The sequence below is a fragment of the Schistocerca nitens genome, chromosome 10 (assembly GCF_023898315.1).
Source record: "Schistocerca nitens isolate TAMUIC-IGC-003100 chromosome 10, iqSchNite1.1, whole genome shotgun sequence".
NCBI lineage: Eukaryota > Metazoa > Arthropoda > Insecta > Orthoptera > Acrididae > Schistocerca > Schistocerca nitens.
In genome coordinates this window covers 171,811,434-171,835,312 of record NC_064623.1, presented here as the reverse complement: position 1 = coordinate 171,835,312, position 23,879 = coordinate 171,811,434, and the positions used below count along the sequence as shown (strand labels likewise).

Sequence of the window (23,879 nt, the reverse complement as noted above, 5' to 3'; positions counted from 1 at the left end):
GGAATAATTGTTGTTTTCCAAGTTCCTACTATTATCATCATTCTGATTCGCGCAGTGCTCCATAAATTACATACAATACTTATCAAAAATGTAAATACAATAACATAAATTAAATAACTATAATGATTTCATTGACAGTTCCCTTGCACCCTTTTTTTTACTTCCTTATATCCTTACGAAAAATATTTTCCTCCTTTCTTCAGGATAAATTTTTTTTAAATAATTGGTGAAAAATTAAATATTGATAATTTGAATAGTCGTAATAAATCCGTTGTTAGAATTACGTGGGAATGAAAAATTACCAACAGCGGGGTTCGATCAAGAGACCTCGCACATACAAAACTACGCGCCTATTTTTTTCACCTCGCCACTTTTTCACTATTTTTTTTTTTTTTTTTTTTTTTTTTATATGAGGGGGATTAGGTTATTGGCTGGCGGAGGCAGGTAGAACAAGGGTCGCATCAGGAGGTTTGGTCACAATGTCTCCACCCTCCCTTTTCTGGGGATGTGGTCCAAGATGTGAAAGGGATTTTCTTATTATTTTTCTTTTCATATTTTTCAAATTTTTATTTGAGGTATCTGCTGTGGCTATTGATTTTTATTGCCTTTCCTGGGTACTAAACACAACATACAAAAACCGAAAGATGCCATTCAACACATCCAAACGTAAGAAAGGCTCCTAACGCCATCTAGAGAGTTCACTAGAAAAAGAAAGAAAAGAAAACGGGACCCTGCAATGGCCCTGTTGGCGCGTATCCATGTCGGCTCCCCGCTAACTTAAAAACGATGTATAGTTGTAAGTAGGCTGTTTAGGTTTTTATGTTGGTAATGCCACGTAGCGCTCTATATGAAAATCACTGACTGTGCTGTGTAAAGTCTGTGGCTGGTTTGCATTGTTGGAATATTTATTATTGTAGTGTTGGGCGGTTGGATGTGAATAGCGCTTAGAGTTGCGCAGTTCGGGGTGAGCCGTCAGCAGTGCTGGATGTGGAGAGAGAGATGGCAGAATTTTAAGAGCGTCGATCTGGACGTGTGTCCGTCAGAAAGAGTAAATTTGTAATACTAGATATCATGAGGGTGTTTCAAAAATGACCGGTATATTTGAAACGGCAATAAAAACTAAACGAGCAGCGACAGAAATACACCGTTTGTTGCAATATGCTTGGGACAACAGTACATTTTCAGGCGGACAAACTTTCGAAATTACAGTAGTTACAATTTTCAACAACAGATGGCGCTGCAAGTGATGTGAAAGATATAGAAGACAACGCAGTCTGTGGGTGCGCCATTCTGTACGTCGTCTTTCTGCTGTAAGCGTGTGCTGTTCACAACGTGCAAGTGTGCTGTAGACAACATGGTTTATTCCTTAGAACAGAGGATTTTTCTGGTGTTGGAATTCCACCGCCTAGAACACAGTGTTGTTGCAACAAGACGAAGTTTTCAACGGAGGTTTAATGTAACCAAAGGACCGAAAAGCGATACAATAAAGGATCTGTTTGAAAAATTTCAACGGACTGGGAACGTGACGGATGAACGTGCTGGAAAGGTAGGGCAACCGCGTACGGCAACCACAGAGGGCAACGCGCAGCTAGTGCAGCAGGTGATCCAACAGCGGCCTCGGGTTTCCGTTCGCCGTGTTGCAGCTGTGGTCCAAATGACGCCAACGTCCACGTATCGTCTCATGCGCCAGAGTTTACACCTCTATCCATACAAAATTCAAACGCGGCAACCCCTCAGCGCCGCTACCATTGCTGCACGAGAGACATTCGCTAACGATATAGTGCACAGGATTGATGACGGCGATATGCATGTGGGCAGCATTTGGTTTACTGACGAAACTTATTTTTACCTGGACGGCTTCGTCAATAAACAGAACTGGCGCATATGGGGAACCGAAAAGCCCCATGTTGCAGTCCCATCGTCCCTGCATCCTCAAGAAGTACTGGTCTGGGCCGCCATTTCTTCCAAAGGAATCATTGGCCCATTTTTCAGATCCGAAACGATTACTGCATCACGCTATCTGGACATTCTTCGTGAATTTGTGGCGGTACAAACTGCCTTAGACGACACTGCGAACACCTCGTGGTTTATGCAAGATGGTGCCTGGCCACATAGCACGGCCGACGTCTTTAATTTCCTGAATGAATATTTCGATGATCGTGTGATTGCTTTGGGCTATCCGAAACATACAGGAGGCGGCGTGGATTGGCCTCCCTATTCGCCAGACATGAACCCCTGTGACTTCTTTCTGTGGGGACACTTGAAAGACCAGGTGTACCGCCAGAATCCAGAAACAATTGAACAGCTGAAGCAGTACATCTCATCTGGATGTGAAGCCATTCCGCCAGACACGTTGTCAAAGGTTTCGGGTAATTTCATTCAGAGACTACGCCATATTATTGCTACGCATGGTGGATATGTGGAAAATAACGTACTATAGAGTTTCCCAGACCGCAGCGCCATCTGTTGTTGACAATTGTAACTACTGTAATTTCGAAAGTTTGTCTGCCTGAAAATGTACTGTTGTCCCAAGCATATTGCAACAAACGGTGTTATTCTATCGCTGCTCGTTTAGTTTTTATTGCCGTTTCAAATATACCGGTCATTTTTGAAACACCCTGTATATATACACTCCTGGAAATGGAAGAAAGAACACATTGACACCGGTGTGTCAGACCCACCATACTTGCTCCGGACACTGCGAGAGGGCTGTACAAGCAGTGATCACACGCACGGCACAGCGGACACACCAGGAATCGCGGTGTTGGCCGTCGAATAGCGCTAGCTGCGCAGCATTTGTGCACCGCCGCCGTCAGTGTCAGCCAGTTTGCCGTGGCATACGGAGCTCCATCGCAGTCCTTAACACTGGTAGCATGCCGCGACAGCGTGGACGTGAACCGTATGTGCAGTTGACGGACTTTGAGCGAGGGCGTATAGTGGGCATGCCGGAGGCCGGGTGTACGTACTGCCGAATTGCTCAACACGTGGGGCGTGAGGTCTCCACAGTACATCGATGTTGTCGCCAGTGGTCGGCGGAAGGTGCACGTGCCCGTCGACCTGGGACCGGACCGCAGCGACGCACGGATGCACGCCAAGACCGTAGGATCCTACGCAGTGCCGTAGGGGACCGCACCGCCACTTCCCAGCAAATTAGGGACACTGTTGCTCCTGGGGTATCGGCGAGGACCATTCGCAACCGTCTCCATGAAGCTGGGCTACGGTCCCGCACATCGTTAGGCCGTCTTCCGCTCACGCCCCAACATCGTGCAGCCCGCCTCCAGTGGTGTCGCGACAGGCGTGAATGGAGGGACGAATGGAGACGTGTCGTCTTCAGCGATGAGAGTCGCTTCTGCCTTGGTGCCAATGATGGTCGTATGCGTGTTTGGCGCCGTGCAGGTGAGCGCCACAATCAGGACTGCATACGACCGAGGCACACAGGGCCAACACCCGGCATCATGGTGTGGGGAGCGATCTCCTACACTGGCCGTACACCACTGGTGATCGTCGAGGGGACACTAAATAGTGCACGGTACATCCAAACCGTCATCGAACCCATCGTTCTACCATTCCTAGACCGGCAAGGGAACTTGCTGTTCCAACAGGACAATGCACGTCCGCATGTATCCCGTGCCACCCAACGTGCTCTATAAGGTGTAAGTCAACTACCCTGGCCAGCAAGATCTCCGGATCTGTCCCCCATTGAGCATGTTTGGGACTGGATGAAGCGTCGTCTCACGCGGTCTGCACGTCCAGCACGAACGCTGGTCCAACTGAGGCGCCAGGTGGAAATGGCATGGCAAGCCGTTCCACAGGACTACATCCAGCATCTCTACGATCGTCTCCATGGGAGAATAGCAGCCTGCATTGCTGCGAAAGGTGGATATACACTGTACTAGTGCCGACATTGTGCATGCTCTGTTGCCTGTGTCTATGTGCCTGTGGTTCTGTCAGTGTGATCATGTGATGTATCTGACCCCAGGGATGTGTCAATAAAGTTTCCCCTTCCTGGGACAATAAATTCACGTTCTTATTTCAATTTCCAGGAGTGTATATATGTGTATGTATGTATATGTATATATAATGACTTTTGAACACTATTAAGGTAAATACATTGTTTGTTCTCTATCAAAATCATTAATTTGGTAACTATGTCTATCAGAAGTTAGTGCCTTCAGTAGTTTGAATCTTTTATTTAGTTGGCAGTATTGGCGCTCGCTGTATTGCAGTAGTTCGAGTAACGAAGTTTTTTTTGAGGTAAGTGATTCATGAAAGGTATAGGTTATTGTTAGTCAGGGCCATTCTTTTGTAGGGATTTTTGAAAGTCGGATTGCGTTGCGCTAAAAATATTGTGTGTCAGTTTAGTGTTGATCAGGATAAATAAAGAGCGAAATGTCTGAATACGTTCAGTTTTGCTCAGCTGTTTGAAAATCAAATAACGTGAGAGTTTTATCAGCACAGTAGTTCACATATTTCTAACGGGACGTTCACTGAATACATCGGGCATGAACGTTAGTTCCTGAACGTTGAGCTATCTCCTCATTTCACTTCTCATACCCGGAACACCCCAATTAGCCGGAGGGTCTACATCTACATCTACATGGATAGTCTGCAAATAACATTTAAGTGCCTGGCAGAGGTATTTATCGAATTACCTTCACAATTCTCTATATTCCAATCTCGTATAGCGCGTGGAAAGAATGAACACCTGCATCTTTCCGTACGGGCTCTGATTTCCCTTATTTTGTCGTGGTGATAGTTCCTCCCTATGTAGGTCGGTATCAACAATATTTTCGCATTCGGTGGAGAAAGTTGGTGACTGGAATTTCGTGAGAAGATTCCGTCGCAACGAAAAACGCCTTTCTTTTAATGATGTCCAGCGCAAATCCTGTATCATTTCTGTGACACTCTCTCCCATATTTCGCGATAATACAAAACGTGCTGCCCTTTTTTGAACTTTTTCGAAGGACTCCGTCAGTGTTATCTGGTAAGGATCCCACACCGCGCAGCAGTATTCTAAAAGAGGACAGTCTGCTTAGTAGATCTGTTACATTATCCAAGTGTCCCGCCAATAAAACGCAGTCTTTGGTTAGCCTTCCCCACAACATTTTCTGTCTGTTCCTTCCGTGAATAACGAATCAAAGTAACTGGAAAAACATGTTGTGTAGTTCACGTGTCGCCGCAAGATATGTTGCTCTTGCAGCATGTACCAGAAGTCTATGACGTTCTCGTCATCGGTGCGATACAGATAATGGGTGGCCATCCCCTTCCGTCAGTTTACGGCGTTTGTCCTGGCGGTGGGAAAGTATACTTTGCCCTGGAACAGTACGTCTTCAGCTTTGATTTATTCGCTCAGCTGCGAAGTGCTTGAGTATTTGCTACCATACTTGGTATTCAGGCAAGTCAAAAAGTTTTAAACTCGATGTTCTTGAAAACGACTGAGAGATGCGTCTTCCTGTTTGCATATGTTGATTTCCTGGTGGTGCCCTACACACACTACCAACATGAATCAGCTCGCCAAGGGGCGTTCGTAGGGTCCTCTTTGTTAGCTTACCTAGCGATCCATTCGCTATGGTCGTTATCTGGGATCGCTGTATTGCCTGATCACATGTCGTTTAACAAGTTTGTCGTCGTCTTCATATCGATGCTAAGCTTTACACTTCAGCTTTGTGTTTACTTTCGTTTTATTACACTACTGGCCATTAAAATTGCTACACCAAGAAGAAATGCAGATGACAAACGGGTATTCATTGGACAAATATATTATACTAGAACTGACATGTGATTACATTTTCACGCAATTTGGGTGCATAGATCTTGAGAAATCAGTACCCAGAACAACCACCTCTGGCCGTAATAACGGCCTTCATATGCCTCGGCATTGAGTCAAACAGAGCTTGGATGGTGTGTACAGGTACAGCTGCCCATGCAGCTTCAACACGATACCACAGTTCATCAAGAGTAGTGACTGGCGTATTGTGACGAGCCAGTTGCTCGGCCACCATTGACCAGACGTTTTCAATTGGTGAGAGATCTGGAGAATGTGCTGGCCAGGACAGCAGTCGAACATTTACTGTATCCAGAAAGACCCGTACAGAACCTGCAACATGCGGTCGTGCATTATCCTGCTGAAAAGTAGGGTTTCGCAGGGATCGAATGAAGGGTAGAGCCACGGGTCGTAACACATCTGAAATGTAACGTTCACTGTTCAAAGTGCCGTCAGTGCGAACAAGAGGTGACCGAGACGTGTAACCAATGGCACCCCATACCATCACGCCGGGTGATACGCCAGTATAGCGATGACTAATACAAGCTTCCAATATGCGTTCATCGCGATGTCGCCAAACACAGATGCGACAATCATGATGCTGTAAACAGAACCTGGATTCATCCGAAAAAATGACATTTTGCCATTCGTGCACACAGGTTCGTCTTTGGGTACACCATTGCAGGCGCTCCTGTCTGTGATGCAGCGCCAAGGGTAACCGCAGCCACGGTCTCCGAGCTGATAGTCTATGCAGCTGCAAATGTCGTCGAACTGTTCGTGCAGATGGTTGTTGTCTTGCAAACGTCCCCATCTGTTGACTCAGGGATCGAGACGTGGCTGCACGATCCGTTACAGCCATGCGGATAAGATGCCTGTCATCTCGACTGCTAGTGATACGAGGCCGTAGGGATCCAGCACGGCGTTCCGTATTACCCTCCTGAACCCACAAATCCTGCTAACAGTCATTGGATCTGTTGTGGCTTGGCAAGACAGCCAAGCCACTATGAGGAAGCCGAAAGGTACGCGTTTAAGCTCACGCAGGCTGGCGTGAGATCTGGAGCAGGACAAGGTAATTAATATAGCCAATAACGTACGTTGCTGCTGGAATACTTAACTTTAATCCACAACTGGTGAACATCGCTCGTGACGGTACAAGTTTTACAGCATCAATAGTAACTGGCAATGGCGCCTTGCTAGGTCGTAGTAAATGACGTAGCTGAGGGCTATGCTAACTATCGTCGGCAAATGAGAGCGTAATTTGTCAGTGAACCATCGCTAGCAAAGTCGGCTGTACAACTGGGCGAGTGCTAGGAAGTCTCTCTAGACCTGCCGTGTGGCGGCGCTCGGTCTGCAATCACTGATAGTGGCGACACGCGGGTCCGACGTATACTAACGGACCGCGGCCGATTTAAAGGCTACCACCTAGCAAGTGTGGTGTCTGGCGGTGACACCACAGGATCTCGACCAACGCGAGCAGCAATGTCGCGATACGATAAACCGTAATCGCGATATGCTAAAATCCGACCTTTATCAAAGTCGGAAACGTGATGGTACGCATTTCTCCTCCTTACACGAGGCATCACAACGACGTTTCACCAGGCAACGCCGGTCAACTGCTGTTTGTGTATGAGAAATCGGTTGGAAACTTTCCTCAAGTCAGCACGTTGCAGGTGTCGCCACCGGCGCCAGCCTTGTGTGAATGCTCTGAAAAGCTAATCATTTGCATATCACAGCATCTACTTCCCGTAGGTTAAATTTCGCGTCTGTAGCACGTCATCTTCATAGTGTAGCAATATTAATGGCCAGTGGTGTATTATTCCTTACCTCACGTGGATTTGATATTATTTACGAGCTCAATAGGATTCTCAGCGATTTTAATATAACTTGTGTCATCTTGGCATTGTACGCCGTCCTCCTGGTCCAGACTTGATAATTGCGCATTTCGTGTTACTTACGGTATTGCTGTGCCGGTGTTATTCTGATGACGATTCACCGCGGCGACCACAGCCGTTACTAAACACATCAGATTAATTCGCAATTACGAATAATGACTACAATCAGCTGTTGAATTGAATAACGACAACGAAAATGTGTGCCAGACGGTGGATTCGAACCCTGATTTCCCGCTCATCGCGAGCAGTAATCTTACGGTTTAGCTATCCGCACACGAGTGACTGGCAAACCCAAACTTCTGTATGTGCTCAACCATACGTCTACGATCTATACCAATCTATACTCGCACATCCATTACGTGTATTCCCGTACGGGTCAGACGACATATCTCAGCGTGTTCGGTCAGATGGTCAGCCACCTTCTGTTCTCCTATAAAAAAAAAAAAAAAAGAAAAGAGAGAGAGAGAGAACTGAGTTAATGGATCAACAATGAACTTGAACGTTATGGGACGTCCGCCCCTAACAAATACAATGACCAATAACGAACAAGATTAAAGATAAAAATAAAAGAAAATGGTAAGGCGGGAAATCCGGATTCGGGTCTCGGTCCGGCACAAATTTTCATTGTCGTCATTCCATTCAACAGCTGATGGTAGTCATTATTCCCAATTTCGATTTCATCTGATGTGTTATGTTACTTAGGCTCCCAATATGACTAATGAACCTTATGCTATTTCAAGTCAAGTACAATAATTTTATACCGCACCATCAGCTCATTCTCGGTGATTGTCGGTGCCAGATACGTTCGCGTACCTTCATCTAAAGGATTTTTTTTTTATTACTTGCAAATAATTTGAACGTGTGCCAACCGCGTCAAACGTGGCATTAGCGCTGGCCGGAGTGGCCGAGCGGTTCTAGGCGCTACAATCTGGAACCGCCCGACCGGTACGGTTGCAGGTTCCAGTCCTGCCTCGGGCATGGATGTGTGTGATGTCCTTAGGTTAGTTAGGTTTAAGTACTAAGTTCTAGGGGACTGATGACCCCAGATGTTAAGTCCCATAGTGCTCAGAGCCATTTGAACCTTTTTTTTGTCATTAGCGAAAATGCCTTTTGCAACACGGACTTTTTTTTCCTTTTGGAATGATTGATTCCTGTTGCTGCACCAGGGCCGCGGAGTCTACTAACGCGCTCTCTAATTTTACTTCCCTGGAGTTTTCGTGTGGTATATGTACACTCATGCTCATAAATTACGGATAATGCTGATCAATGATGAACAAACGGTCTGGTGGGCGGTTTGCGGGTTTAAATCACTTCGGGGTATGACCATGAGGTGCATTTGACCTGCGGTCGTCGCACGGTGGCGCTGGCAGCAGTCCACATACCTGCGTATGTGTGTTGGTGTATGTCAGAATACGGTGCAGCGAGTAAGTGTGCAGACGTTTTCAGACGTGCTAATGGTGACTGTGTGTTGACGTTACGAGGGGTAGAATATTATGGCGACTGGACGCTGGTCAAATACAGCAGGTCGTAGCACGGGCCCTCCGTGTGCCACAAAGTGTGATCTCAAGATTATGGGGGTTGGGTTGTTTTGGGGAAGGAGACCACACAGCGAGGTCATCAGTCTCATCGGATTAGGGAAGGACGGGGAAGGAAGTCGGCCGTGCTCTTTGAAAAGAACCATCCCGGCATTTGCCTGGAGCGATTTAGGGAAATCACGGAAAACCTAAATCAGGATAGCCGGACGCGGGATTGAACCGTCGTCCTCCCGAATGCGAGTCCAGTGTTTAACCACTGCGCCACCTCGCAACGATTCCAGCAGACAGGAAACGTGTCCAGGCGCTACAGTACGGGACGTCCACTGTGTACAACACCACAAGACGACCGATATCTCACCATCAGTGCCCGCAGACGGCCACGGAGTACTGCAGGTAGCCTTGCTCGGGACCTTACCTCAGCTACTGGAACAGTTGTCTCCAGACACACTACAGACGACTGAACAGACATGTTTTATTCGCCCGGAGACCTGCAAGGTGCATTCCACTGAGCCCTGGTCACAGGAGAGCCCGTAAAGCCTGGTGTCAAGAACATAGTACATGGCCACTGGAACAGTGGTCCCAGGTTATGTTCAAGGACGAGTCCAGTTGTAGTCCGAACAATGATCCTCGCCGGGTTTTCATCTGGCGTGAACCAGGAACCAGATACCGACCCCTTAATGTCCTTGAAAGGAACCTGTATGGAGGTCGTGGTTGGATGGTGTGGGGTGGGATTATAATTGGTGCATATACACCCGTTCATGTCTTTGACAGAGGAACTGTAACAGGTCAGGTGTATCGGGACGTCATTTTGCATCAGTATGTCCACCTTTTCAGGGGTGCAGTGGGTCCCACTTTCCTCCTGATGGATGATAATGCACGGCCCCACTGAGCTGCCTTGAAACAGAAGATATCAAGCGAATGGAGTGGCCTGCCTGTTCTCCAGACCTAAACCCCATCGTGCACATCTGGGATGCTCTCGGTCGACGTATCGCTGCCCGTCTTCAATCCCCTAGGACACTTCAGGAGCTCGGATAGGCAAGAATGGCAAGAATGGCAGGCTATACCTCAGCAACTCTTCGACCACCTGATCCAGAGTATGCCAACCCGTTGTGCTACCTGTGCACTTGTGCATGGTGATTATATCCCATACTGATGTCGGGGTAAATGCGCAGGAAACAGTAACGTTTTGTAGTACATTTGTTTAGGCATGGTTTTCTCAACTTATCACCAATACCGTGAACTTACAGATCCGTGTCGTGTGTGTTCCCTATGTGCCTATGCTATTAGCGCCAGTTTTGCGTAGTGCCACGTTGTGTGGCACCACATTCTGCAATTATCCTTAATTTATTAGCATGAGTGTAGATGGAAGCCATATATTTGTTTATTCCTCTAGGAACGCACTCTCTCAGAACCTTGTATGTATTGTATTGTATTGCATGTTAACCGGGGACCTATAAACGACGGAGAGGCTCCGTCCCCGCCGCAGCCGCAGTGGTCGACTACCGCAGTCCACTTCACCCCTCCGCCGCCCCACACCGAACCCAGGGTTATTGTGCGGTTCGGCCCCCGGTGGACCCCCCAGGGAACGTCTCACACCAGACGAGTGTAACCCCTATGTTTGCGTGGTAGAGTAATGGTGGTGTACGCGTACGTGGAGAACTTTTCGCAGCAATCGCCGACATAGCATAACTGAGCCGGAATAAGGGAAACCAGCCCGCATTCGCCGAGGTAGATGGAAAACCGCCTAAAAACCATCCACAGACTGGCCGGTTCACCGGACGTCGATAGAAATCCGCCGGGCGGATTCGTGCCGGGGACCAGGCGCTCCTTCCCGCCCGGAAAGCCGTGCGTGAGACTGCACGGCCAACCAGGCGGGCTTCTCAGAACCTTAACAGTAGACCACGATGTGATGCAAGACGCCTCTCTTGTAGCGTCTGCCGCTGGTGGTGGATAAACCCCTGCGTGACGCTTTTGCGCTTACTAAATGAATCTGTAACGAAACGCACTGCTCTTCTTTGGATCTTCCCTATTTCCTACATCAATTCTAATTGGTGTGGATAGCAGACTGATGAGCGGTATTCGAGTATTGGTCGAACGACGGATTTTTAATGTACCTCCTTCGTGGGTGAAGTACAGTTCCTGAGGAATATTACAATGAATTATGACTGCCTGAGCTGCAATTGGTCGTATGTGGCTTTCCTCTTTCAAGTCGCTCGGTATGCATACTCCCAATTGTTTTTTGGCAATCGTGTCATTATACACTATCTGGTCTCTGCGTCCATCTGTGTGCAATACGTCACGTTTGGAAGGTGACAGTTATTGTACTATATGAAATAAAATCGTCGCAACTTCTGAACGGTTTGCGTTAGGACGTTCACACTGTACGGTTGGTCGCGGGACATGATGGGAATTAGTATGCTCATGCATGGTCTGGCTTTGCGACGAAGCCCACTTTCGTTTGGATGGGCTCGTCAATAAGAAAAATTGGCGCATTTGGCGGACCGAGAATTCGCATTTCGCGATCGAGAAGTCTCTTCACGCTCAACGGGTGACTGTGTGGTGTGCAATGTCCAGTCACGGCATAATCGGTGCGATATTCCTGAATAGCACGGTGACTACCGATCGGTACGTGAAGGTATTGGAAGATGATTTCATCCCCGTTATTCAAAACGACCCTCATTCTGACAAGATGTGGTTCGTGCAAGACGGAGCCCGACGCCAACGAAGCAAGAGAGTGCTTGGTGTTCTGGAGGAGCACTTTACGGACAGAATTCTAGTTCTAGCATTGGCCTCGATCGGCCGCCGTATTCTCCGGATCTGAACACATGCGACTCTTTTTTGTGTGGCTATGTTAAAAACAGGGTGTACAGCAATAGTTTCTAAACCACTGCTGAGCTGAAAACAGCCATTCAGGAGGTTACGGACAGCATCAAAGTTCTGACATGGGTCATGTAGAATTTCGGTATTCGCCTGAGCCACATCTTCGTCAATGATGGCAGAATCATCGAACATGTCATAACCTAAATCCGAATATCTGTAGTGACGTTTACGTGTTGAATGAAGTGTGTGCACACAGAAGTTTGTATATAATATACGTTTTTTTTACTGGCCAATAAAATTGATACACCAAGAAGAAATGCAGATGACAAACGGGTATTCATTGGACAAAAATATTATACTAGAACTGACATGTAATTACATTTTGACGCAATTTCGGTGCATAGAAGCTGAGAAATCAGTACCCAGCACAACCACCTCTGGCCGTAATAACGGCCTTGATACGCCTGGGCATTGAGTCAAACAGAGCTTGGATGGCGTGTACAGGTACAGCTGCCCATGCAACTTCAACATGATACCACAGTTCATCAAGAGTAGTGACTGGCGTATTGTGACGAGCCAGTTGCTCGGCCACCATTGACCACATTGACCAGACGTTTTCAGATCTGAAGAATGTGCTGGCCAGGGCAGCAGTCGAACATTTTCTGTATCCAGAAAGGCCCGTACAGGACCCGCAACACGCAGTGGTGCATTATCCTGCTGAAATGTAGGGTTTCGCAGGGATCGAATGAAGGGTAGAGCCACGGGTCATAACGCATCTGAAATGTAACGTTCACTGTTCAAAGTGCCGTCAATGCGAACAAGAGGTGCCCGTGACGTGTAACCAATGGCACCCCATACTGTCACGCCGGGTGATACGCCAGTATGGCGATGACAAATACACGCTTCCAATGTGCGTTCACCGCGATGTCGCCAAACACGGATGCGACCATCATGATGCTGTAACCAGAACCTGGATTCATTCGAGAAAATGGCGGTTTGCTATTCGTGCACCCAGGTTCGTCGTCCAGTACACCATCGCAAGCGCTCCTGTCTGTGATGCAGCGTCAAGGGTAACGGCAGCCATGGTCTCCGAGCTGATAGTCCATGCTGCTGCAAACGTCGTCGAACTGTTCCTGAAGATGGTTGTTGTCTTGCGAACGTCCCCATCTTTTGACTCAGGGATCGAGACGTGGCTGCACGATCCATTACAGCCGTGTGGATAAGATGCCTGTCATCTCGACTGCTAATGATACGAGGCCGTTGGGATCCAGCACGGCGTTCCGTATTACCCTCCTGAACCCACCGATTCCATATTCTGCTAACAGTCATTGGATCTCGACCAACGCGAGCAACAATGTCGCGATACGATAAACCGCAATCGCGATAGGCTAGAATCCGACCCTTATCAAAGTCGGAAAAGTGATGGTACGCATTTCTCCTCCTTACATGAGGCATCACATCAGCGTTTCACCAGGCAACGCAGGTCAACTGCTGTTTGTGTATGAGAAATCGGTTGGAAACTTTCCCCATGTCAGCACGTTGTAGGTGTCGCCACCAGCGCCAACCTTGTGTGAATGCTCTGAAAAGCTAATCATTTGCATATCACAGCATCTTCTTCCTGTCGGTTAAATTTCGCGTCTGTAGCGCGTCATCTTCGTGGTGTAGCAGTTTTAACGGCCAGTAGTGTAGTTCAGTAATTGTCAGCCTGTATGTTGCGGACCACCGCTATTTCCTGCAACAAGCGACTTTCCTCCAAAGCTCTTTCTGCATTTCGCTGTAATTTTCTAGCCTGGCGATTTCTCTGTGTAGACCACCACCATCCGCGAATTGTCTTACGGAGATTCCGACGTTATGCAGTGGACGATTTAAATATATTCTGATAAGTAACGGTGCTGTAATACTCGCTCTGGGTAAACTCTAAATTACTTTTACGTATGATGATTTCTCTCGATTAAGAAGGAGAAGATGTGTGCTATTGCGCTCGCTGACATTCGCCCGCTCGGAACTATATCGAATGCCTTCCGCTAGGAATACGGCAGCTAGTTTGGCGCCAGTATCTGTTGCGTTCTGTATTTTGTGAACGGTCAGAGCGAATTGGGTTTCGCACGATCGTTATTAACCCATTCACGTATTAATATTTTTCCCCATAGTCGTTCCCATATTTACTATTTTAATTTACGAAAATCAGTGTATTTCGTCGTAGAAATTTTTCTCAGAATTATATAACTTTTTGACAGGAATTCTTTACAAATCTGTACTTACTAATTATTGAAGTTACGAGGAGTGAAGATAATAGTATTGTAGAAGTTTTTGTTGGTATGGTATATCCCAAAAAATACAGGCATGTGTAATACGACTAGACACTTGTCACATTCATACCGTGTATCACTTTTCTTCTTCCTTGCTTTGCTGGACGGTGCATTCTTGACGGTGCATTCTTGACGGGATTCGGCCGGACGGGGGGTAATCCTAACAGAATCGTGAAACGATTGCTTATGCCTAGCAAAATATCGGAAGAAATTGAATCAGTTACACAGCACTAAACAGATCGATTTGTCAGCTTTCCAATTGTATATAACACGTCATGCCATCTGTTAACAGAGAAAAAGGAGTACTAAGCAGAAGCTATAGTATGCTCGGACCGTCTCAGACGGCACTGCAGTAACAGACTTGAAGTCACCGGCCGGCTTCGAGCCGGTAGTATAAGCCGATGGGTTAAGTTGCTACGATTTGGTTTGCTTTTTCTATCGCAGATCTTGATTAGTTCCACCTCCCTGGGGGCTCTGCATCTTGTTGTAATGTGGTAAGTAGGCTGTTTAGGTTTTTATGTTGGTAACGTCACCTAGCGCTCTGTATGAAAATCACTGGCTGTGCTGTGCGCAGTCTGTGGCTGGTTGGCATTGTTGGAATATTCGCCATTGTAGTGTTGGGCAGTTGGATGTGAACAGCGCGTAGTTGGAGGTGAGCCGCCAGCAGTGGTGGATGTGGGGAGAGAGATGGCAGAGTTCTGAGAGCTGACGATCTGGACGCGTGTCCGCCAGATAGAGTAAATTTGAAATTTGTAATACTGGACATCATGAACTGATATATATATATATATATATATATATATATATATATATATATATATATATATATATATATATATATATATGAGATGACTTTTGAACATTATTAAGGTAAATACATTGTTTGTTCTCTATCAAAATCTTTCATTTGCTGACTATGCCTATCAGTAGTTAGTGCCTTCAGTAGTTTGAATCTTTTATTTAGCTGGCAGTAGTGGTGCTCCCTGTATTGCAGTAGTTCGAGTAACGAAGATTTTTGTGAGGTAAGTGATTCATGAAAGGTATAGGTTATCGTTAGTCAGGGCCATTCTTTTGTAGGGATTATTGAAATTCAGATTGCGTTGCGCTAAAAATATTGTGTGTCAGTTTAGTGTTGATCAGAATAAGTAAAGAGCGAAACGTCTGACTACGTTGAGTTCTGCCCAGCTGTTTGAAAATCAAATAACGTACATCTACATCTACATCCATACTCCGCAAGCCACCTGACGGTGTGTGGCGGAGGGTACCTTGAGTACCTCTATCGGTTCTCCCTTCTATTCCAGTCTCGTATTGTTCGTGGAAAGAAGGATTGTCGGTATGCCTCTGTGTGGGCTCTAATCTCTCTGATTTTATCCTCATGGTCTCTTCGCGAGATATACGTAGGAGGGAGCAATATACTGCTTGACTCTTCGGTGAAGGTATGTTCTCGAAACTTCAACAAAAGTCCGTACCGAGCTACTGAGCGTCTCTCCTGCAGAGTCTTCCACTGGAGTTTATCTATCATCTCCGTAACGCTTTCGCGATTACTAAATGATCCTGTAACGAAGCGCGCTGCTCTCCGTTGGATCTTCTCTCTCTCTTCTATCAACCCTATCTGGTACGGATCCCACACTGCTGAGCAGTATTCAAGCAGTGGGCGAACAAGCGTACTGTAACCTACTTCCTTTGTTTTCGAATTTCATTTCCTTAGGATTCGTAAGTGGTTTATCAGCACAGACATTCATTAATTTTTCTAAAGGGACGTTTCAATGTGCGGAGCAATTTGAGTGAGTGAATGAATGACGAAGTGCCACTCTGAGATGAACATTCCGATATGGGAGAGGCGAACTACCAGAGACAACTGCTAACCCTATGCCCCCTCAGAGAACGTAAACAAGAGGCCAGTAAACGTGAAACGAGAGAACCTTGCCAGACGTACCTCTGAGCAATGCTGCGCGTCGGCGCGTCGCTGGCAGACTGTGAAGGATCTGAGTGGAGGCAGCCACGGCGCATGCGCTCAGGGTGCAAGGTCGCGACTTCCGGCAGCTGATGGCTGACTCACGGCGTTAGGACACCGATCTAGGTTCACGTAAGCCGGAGCGGCCAGGCGAACGACTTCCTGGCGGCTCCGATCAGCTGATAAACAGCGCGCTCTACTCACGCTGGACGTATTGGAAACAGCAGGTGCACGTCAACAGGTAGACTGAAGCGGCAAAACGTTACGACCACCTACTCGATGCGTTAGACCAGGATAGAAGATTCGAACAACTTACGGGTTGGTGACGGGTGACGTCGTTGACCACCGCCGATGTTTCGACTGGAGCACACCCTGCCATTCTCAAGGCACAGATGCAAGGAGGAAGAAACGTGCAAGGTAATTTAATACCTCGGTTCACAGAGGAGAAACAAGGAAGATACCACACACACAGAACAAGTGTATCCACAATCAATGATGACCAACACCAGAAATATCGATAGTGACTAATCAACAGGTGAGGTAGCACTAATTCTGTCCCTCTGTTTTTTGATGAGAGACAGAGCCGGATTCCAAGCAGCATTTAAACAAAATCCACCATCTCTGTTAATAAGGTTGCTCGATAGTTTGATTTCAACAGATTCTTTAATAACACTATCCCAATAGCTGGACGTGCAAGCCAGAATCTCCGTGTTGTTGTATTCCAGCCGGCCGGAGTGGCCGTGCGGTTCTAGGCGCTACAGTCTGGAGCCGAGCGACCGCTACGGTCGCAGGTTCGAATCCTGCCTCGGGCATGGATGTGTATGATGTCCTTAGGTTAGTTAGGTTTAATTAGTTCTAAGTTCTAGGCGACTGATGACCTCAGAAGTTAAGTCGCATAGTGCTCAGAGCCATTTGAACCATTTTGTTGTATTCCATAGGATGACCGGTGTCAAGGAAGTGTTCTGCAATAGCGGTTTTGCTCGGCTGTTGTAAGCGTGTGTGACACGCTTATGTTCAATACACCGGCCTTCCACAGTCCTGATTGTCTGACCAATATATGACATGCCACAACTGCAAGGAATACGATAGACCCCAGCCTTACGCAAACCAAGATCATAGTCCCCTAGACAGAACTACTTAAACCTAACTAAACAAAGGACATCACACATATCCACGCCTGAGGCAGGATTCGAACCTGCGATCGTAGCAGCCACGTGGTTCCGGAGTGAAGCGCCTAGAACCGCTTGGCCACAGCGGCCGGCTGGCGCTCAAGAACCACGAAAATAGGATACGAGAAACTAGGGCTCATATGGAGGCTTATAGACAGACGTTTTTGCTCGTTCTTTCTGCGAGTGGAACAGGAAACCAAATGACTAGTAGTGGTACTGTTTACCCTCCGCCACGCGCCGTAAGGTGGATTACGGGGTGTCAATACAGATGTAGACGTAAAAATTTCTTTTAGCCTCATTTCTTTTATTGGCTTTAAATATTCCTTCGAGAGTCCATCTTTATCATCGTTCATATAAAGTGTCCCATAAATGTTAAAAAATGTGTTAAAACTGCGATTTACTGCGTGAGGGTCTGGCGCAATCTAGCGCTCAGTGCAGTCCACGTAAAACTATAATAGTTAGCGACGGAGTAGGTATCCTGTTAGTTTCGCATAATATCACAGAGGGAATTAGTATCAACTAAAATACCGATTTTAAGACAATTCCTCTTCGTTAAATGATTCGTTTGTGGCAAACAGCTCCGACGAAGAGGTGAAAGAAGAAGTTCATAGCTTTCTGAACAGCATGGCGGCGAGCTGGTATGACATGGGCATACAAAAACTGCCACAGCGTCTACAAAAATGCATCGACAGAAATGGTGATTATGTCGAAAACTAGATAATGTTCAAGCTGTAAACTGATGTAAACCATTGTAGAAATAAACAGGTCTATGTACTTATAAAAAATAGGAGACCTTAGATTTTGGAATTACCCTCGTAAAAATACCGCGACACCCCTGTGTAATACGGAACTGACTGCTAAATGTTATGAGAGATGGAGCCCCCAGTGTCAAAGGAGGATGGGCGTTTTGTGTTGGCAATACAGAAGTTGTAGCATCAGAATGGTTCGCTCAGGAGGGTTCAGTCATTTCGAATGTGGACTAGTCATTGGATGTCACCTGACTGACAAATCCATCGGGCACAGTTTAACCCTTCTAGAACTCCCGAAGTCAACTGCTGGTGATGCGTTTGTGAAGTGGAAACACGAAGGAATGACAACAGATAAACCAAGATCACACAGACCTCATGTAGTGACGAACAGGGACGGTCGAACATTGATGATGATGATGATGTTTGGTTTGTGGGGCGCTCAACTGCACGGTTATCAGCGACCGTACAAATTCCCAACCTTTGCTCAGTCCTAACTCGCCACATTCGTGAATGATGATGAAATGATGAGGACAACACAAACACCTAGTCATCTCGAGGCAGGTGAAAACACCTGACCCCACCAGGAATCGAACCTGGGACCCCCATGCTCAGGAAGCAAGAACGCGACCGCGAGACCACGAGCTGCTAGTAAACTGACTATGCGCAGTGAGTTACAAAGACTGGGGTACAACGTTACATAACCCATACATTTCAGTAATAAATGCTAAGCGACGCTTGAGCTGGTGTAAAGACAGTGGACGACTGGGAACCACTGATTCGGAGCGACAAACCACGCTTTGCCCTGTGGCAGTACTATGGGAGTGTCGGGGTTGGCTGAATGCGTGGAAAACGTTACTATGCGTCATTTACGACGGCGGCCGAGTTTAGGTTCGTTCTGCGCATCTGACGTCACAAAACACAGTCAGCCAATGAACAGAGAACGACGTTGCCAGAGCTCGACTGCAGTGCAGAGCACGGACGAGTGTCTTCAGTTTTAGAAAGGTTCAGTCATAAATAAAGTAGTTGAACAAAAGCAATGTCTTGATAGCAGACTTTCTTTTATAGAAAGTTTGGAAAAAGCATTCTTTATACCAATTGCTTCATATTCTATTAATTAATTAAACCAAACAAGCAATAAGCCTCCTAATTCAGGCGATAGCAAGGAAAGGTGTTTGTATCATTCTCAAGAACCGCTTTTTCGCAATAAATAACAGCAGTAATTGTTTATTTCCTATTGTACTTCGACGAAACGTGAGTAATTCATAGTCATACCAACAGAGTTTGTCGGTGTCTTGCGTTACATTTTGGAGTCCTCCAGGAAGTCTGTAGAAAAACAAGTTGCAGTATCGCTATGGTTAAGGTCTTTGACTGCTAAGCGAAAGGTTCCAAATTCCAACACTGTTCGGTGCTTAATATTTTCTTTATTTAAAAACAATATCTAAGTGTCTTACTTCATGAATTTTATTCGTTTGAATGTAATTTTTTGAAATTTCTAGTGCTTTGTCTCTTCATTATAATCATAATAAATTTTCACAGCAGTTAAAAACAATGAAAAGGCACGCATACAATATTCATGTTATCTGTTTTGCTTGTATATCTTCTCTTCCGCAGTCGCTGTTTTACTATTCATATTGAGATATATTCTTTTGTGACACTATTAAAAATATTATTTAGAGCAGAATTTCGGCTCGTACGTTGCCGAGCTACTTGATTGTCTGTCGCAATTCTTTATTTCGCTGCTTTGGCGACATCTTCATATTCAATGTTTTCGTCGATTGATCTATATTCTGGCAAGTATTTGCTGTCCGGTGTGACAAACATAAATTGTTTGCACACCGCGCTTCACTGGCAATATATTTTAGTTTCTATGTTTTATTACGTCCACAATTCAGTTTTGTGTACTACGCCAACTTTGTTCTAATCAGAACTTTTTAGAAAAAACGCGAAATGATTCTGGTATAAATCAAACTTTTATTATAGTCGCGAAAGACGGAATATTTCTCAATATTACATACAACACTTATCGGTACTTGAATGAGATATTGTTACACAGTAAATTGTATATGAAATTTAGGTATCTTGTCCACATGTAATTCTCAACATTGTGGCAACTAAAATCGACCATGCGGAAAGTATACGCTATGGACTTCTACCTCTGCAAACTCTTCAAAATTTCGTGCAATGGTTTACTACATTTAATGCTGCACAATAACTGCGTTGAGCATAGAAACAAAATTAATTCATTTATGGGGGGAAGGTATCAGTCAAGAAGATGTGTAAAAATCAAATTTTTGGGCCAAATAGTTTTTGTGAAATCGAATGAGCAGTCGGAACCCCATGTGTCTGCACAGGCGAGCAGTGCAGTGATGACAAAATCGCGCACAGCCCGGAATGCGGGGAGCACGTCTCTGTAGCAGCGGAAGAGTTAATGCGGCCGTGGTGGCTTTACTTCATAAACCGCGCGCTCCCCCCTAAACGTAAGTTTGCAAACTGTACTATACTATGGCGCTGCTTCTCTTGGCGCGTGCGTCGTTTGCAACTGGCAACGCAGCAATCTCCCGCGTCTGGGCGGGCATGCGCGAGCCGCCAAGATAATAGAATTGAACTATAGTCATCATGCCAGGTACCTAGAATGAAGTACAGGGAAGGTGGTGTTACGGTCTGGGTTCGTTTGGCGTCGTTAGGGCTATAGTTCCTTTACTGCACTTGGGAAAACGCAAAATACGCAAGAATACGAACACATTTTACAGAAATATGTTCTAGCAAACGGTGAACAGCTTGGAGACGATGACTCTGTGACAGAGCACCCTGCCGTAAAGCGGCATCTGTGGGACAGTGGTTTGTAGACAATAACATTTCTGAAACCGACTAGCCTGCCTGAAGTCTGGGGGAAAAACAAGTTTCCTCAGTACACGCACTATGGGACTAAACATCTGAGGTCATCAGTCCCCTAGACTTAGAACTACTTAAACCTAGCCTAAGGACATCATACACATCAGTGCCGGCAGGTTTCGAACCTGTGACCGTAGCAGCAGCGCGGTTCCGGACTGAAGCGCCTAGAACAAATTCATGAGCCAGGAATCAACTATGAAGCTACGTTATCAATTAAATAAAGCAACTGGGAAACCACGTCATGAGTTGTGAAACGATAGTAACCGAAGACAAACTCACCGAGTAAAAACACACGAACACAAGTGGCAAATGTATAGGTAGTCCCGCTGGAGTTTATGTAACTGACAATGTAGCTTTATAGCTGATTCCTGGCTCATAAAGTTTTGCTGAGGAAACTTGTTTTTCTCCCAGATGCCTGATGATGATCCTGTGAGAGTGAAGCGAGTCGCAAATTGAATAAATAAAAAAACCATTTTGCATCCGAGAGTGCCTACTCATTCCTAATACCTAAAGCGTGGAAAAATAAATTCCATCAATAGAACTACGGTACAAAATGCCATTGACAACGAGCAGAAGAAACTGAAGTTTAAAAGAAATGAACATACTTGTTTATAGTCAAAAATATTCCATGAAATAGGGCTACATAATTTAAGATGTACGGAAATATAGGTTACATCACTATGATATAATACATCATGGAACCATCTAAGTAGTTGTAAATGTAAAACAAACGCTTAAGAATGAGATTTTCACTCTGCAGCGGAGTGTGCGCTGATATGAAACTTCCTGGCAAATTAAAACTGTGTGCACCGACCGAGACTCGAACTCGGGACCTTTGCAAAGGTCGGTGCGCACAGTTTTAATCTGCCAGGAAGTTTCATATCAGCGCACACTCCGCTGCAGAGTGAAAATCTCATTCTGGAAACATCCCCCAGGTTGTGGCTAAGCCATGTCTCCGCAATATCCTTTCTTTCAGGAGTGCTAGTTCTGCAAGGTTCGCAGGAGAGCTTCTGTAAAGTTTGGAAGGTAGGAGACGAGATACTGGCAGAAGTAAAGTTGTGAGGACCGGGCGTGAGCCGTGCTTCGGTAGCTCAGATGGTACAGCACTTGCCCGCGAAAGGCAAAGGTCCCGAGTTCGAGTCTCGGTCGGGCACACAGTTTTAATCTGCCAGGAAGTTTCAAACGCTTAAGAAGTCGAAAGTTAAAAGAAACTTTGAACGTAGTTGTTTACAGTCACAAAAAATCCGTAAAATAGCAGTAAGCGTTAATTTACAATTATTATTTGGAGTAATGAAGACGAATACAAATAAAGTACCATTCTTTGGTTAGCCTTGAGCAAAATCATGATATTACATGAAGGGAGGCGCTGCACAGTAATTGCCATAAAACAAACTGGGTGTATTAAGACAGTCATGAATAAAAAGTAAAAACATAAGCAGACAAGAGTTTAAAATGAAGTGAACGAAGTTTTATACAATCAAAAAACTTCTCATTAAAAACAAAATAAAGTATGAAAGAGGAAAAGAAGAGCAGGAAAATTATGTAGTAAGTCATCAAAAAGATCATAGAAATAATTTTCTCTGAAGTCTACTTGCTCGCTGAGTATGGACGAGTGTTTATTTTCATAATGAGCATAAATTTCTATCTCTTTTAATGTGCTGAGTAACAATCCTTTAGGAGCATTCTGAAGAACTTTTAAATTATTCGTTATAGATCCTTCCGCGTGATTGTGATGCTTCAGGTATTGGCCAAATACTGGCTTCTCACGAGATGTACCTGAATTGTGTTCCTCATAAGGAGTAGCGAAGTTCCGACCTATCAGACCAATGTACTATTTGTCTCTGTGTTTACATAATGTTTTAATAACGCCGAAATTTAGATAGATATTATTGCAGTTTCTAGTTGTATGTTTCAGCCTATTCTGCAAAAGATTGTTAATAATAAAGGCTATTGTCAAACCGGTATTCTTGAAGAATTTATTTTTTTATCAGAAATTAAGCCCATTTACATTATTTTGGTAAATTTGCTGTTGCGAGCTGTAAGATTGTTGTCAGACTATTCCAATTTACGAAGCAAGTGATCAGCTTTCTTGAAATCTTTGACGGATCTTATTTACTGTACGTTTCTGCATCAGTCTAGATGTGTAATTTCTTCTCCAATGTCGTCCACGAACATTGTCGCTTCTTTGGCGACAATAGTCAGATAAGATAGCCTCGTAAGCCGAAAACCAGTTAACACAATAAAAGTAATACTGTAGAATGAAAGAAAACTAGCTGTTTTCATTTATTATAATGTTGTTCTACCAAGAACCGACGGAAGATTCAGTTAACAAGGTAGAACTATGTTTATCACTGCAATATGAAGTCGCTATATCTAAAGCGTTCTCAAAAGTTACACGGTATTATCTTGATGTCTCCTCTAGGTAACTGACGCTTGTCCAATGTGCCAATGTTCCATTGAAAAAAAGGAACAACCAAAATAGCCTAATGCTGTACCTGTAAGAGTGGTTCTTCCGTCAGCGTCCGCTTCGCAACTGCCGACAAGACGCCTTCGTGTGCCTTTATATGAGCCCCGCTTCTTACAAAGTCCACGACCGCGACTTGACTCACCGTGTTATCAGTCAAGTGCTCCTCATACGGGCCGCCCACCCCGCTACCTAATTGAAGCGCCAACACCTGAGGTACTTGAAAACACGCTGTTTCACTGGGATAGCGGTCCAGGTGCGGTCCAGGTGCTACAATCTAGTTTCTCCTTTGCAAAGGAATTTTTGGCTCAGAGCTATACTGGGTGAAAAA

At 45.5% G+C, this 23,879-nt stretch overlaps 1 protein-coding gene across 2 annotated transcripts in view; it reads right to left on the bottom strand.

The window, feature by feature from the left end:
* The window catches only part of LOC126210204 (15-hydroxyprostaglandin dehydrogenase [NAD(+)]-like), a 95,799-nt gene extending 72,162 nt beyond the window's left edge, over positions 1-23,637 (bottom strand). Inside the window, exon 1 of one of the 2 annotated variants that reach the window (XM_049939382.1) lies at positions 23,580-23,637. The gene's annotated coding sequence lies outside the window, so the exon portion shown is untranslated. Of the gene's footprint in view, positions 1-16,256; positions 16,280-23,579 lie in introns of those variants that run through there. The other variant, XM_049939383.1, reaches the window with a different exon arrangement.
* Between the last annotated feature and the right edge of the window lie 242 nt (positions 23,638-23,879).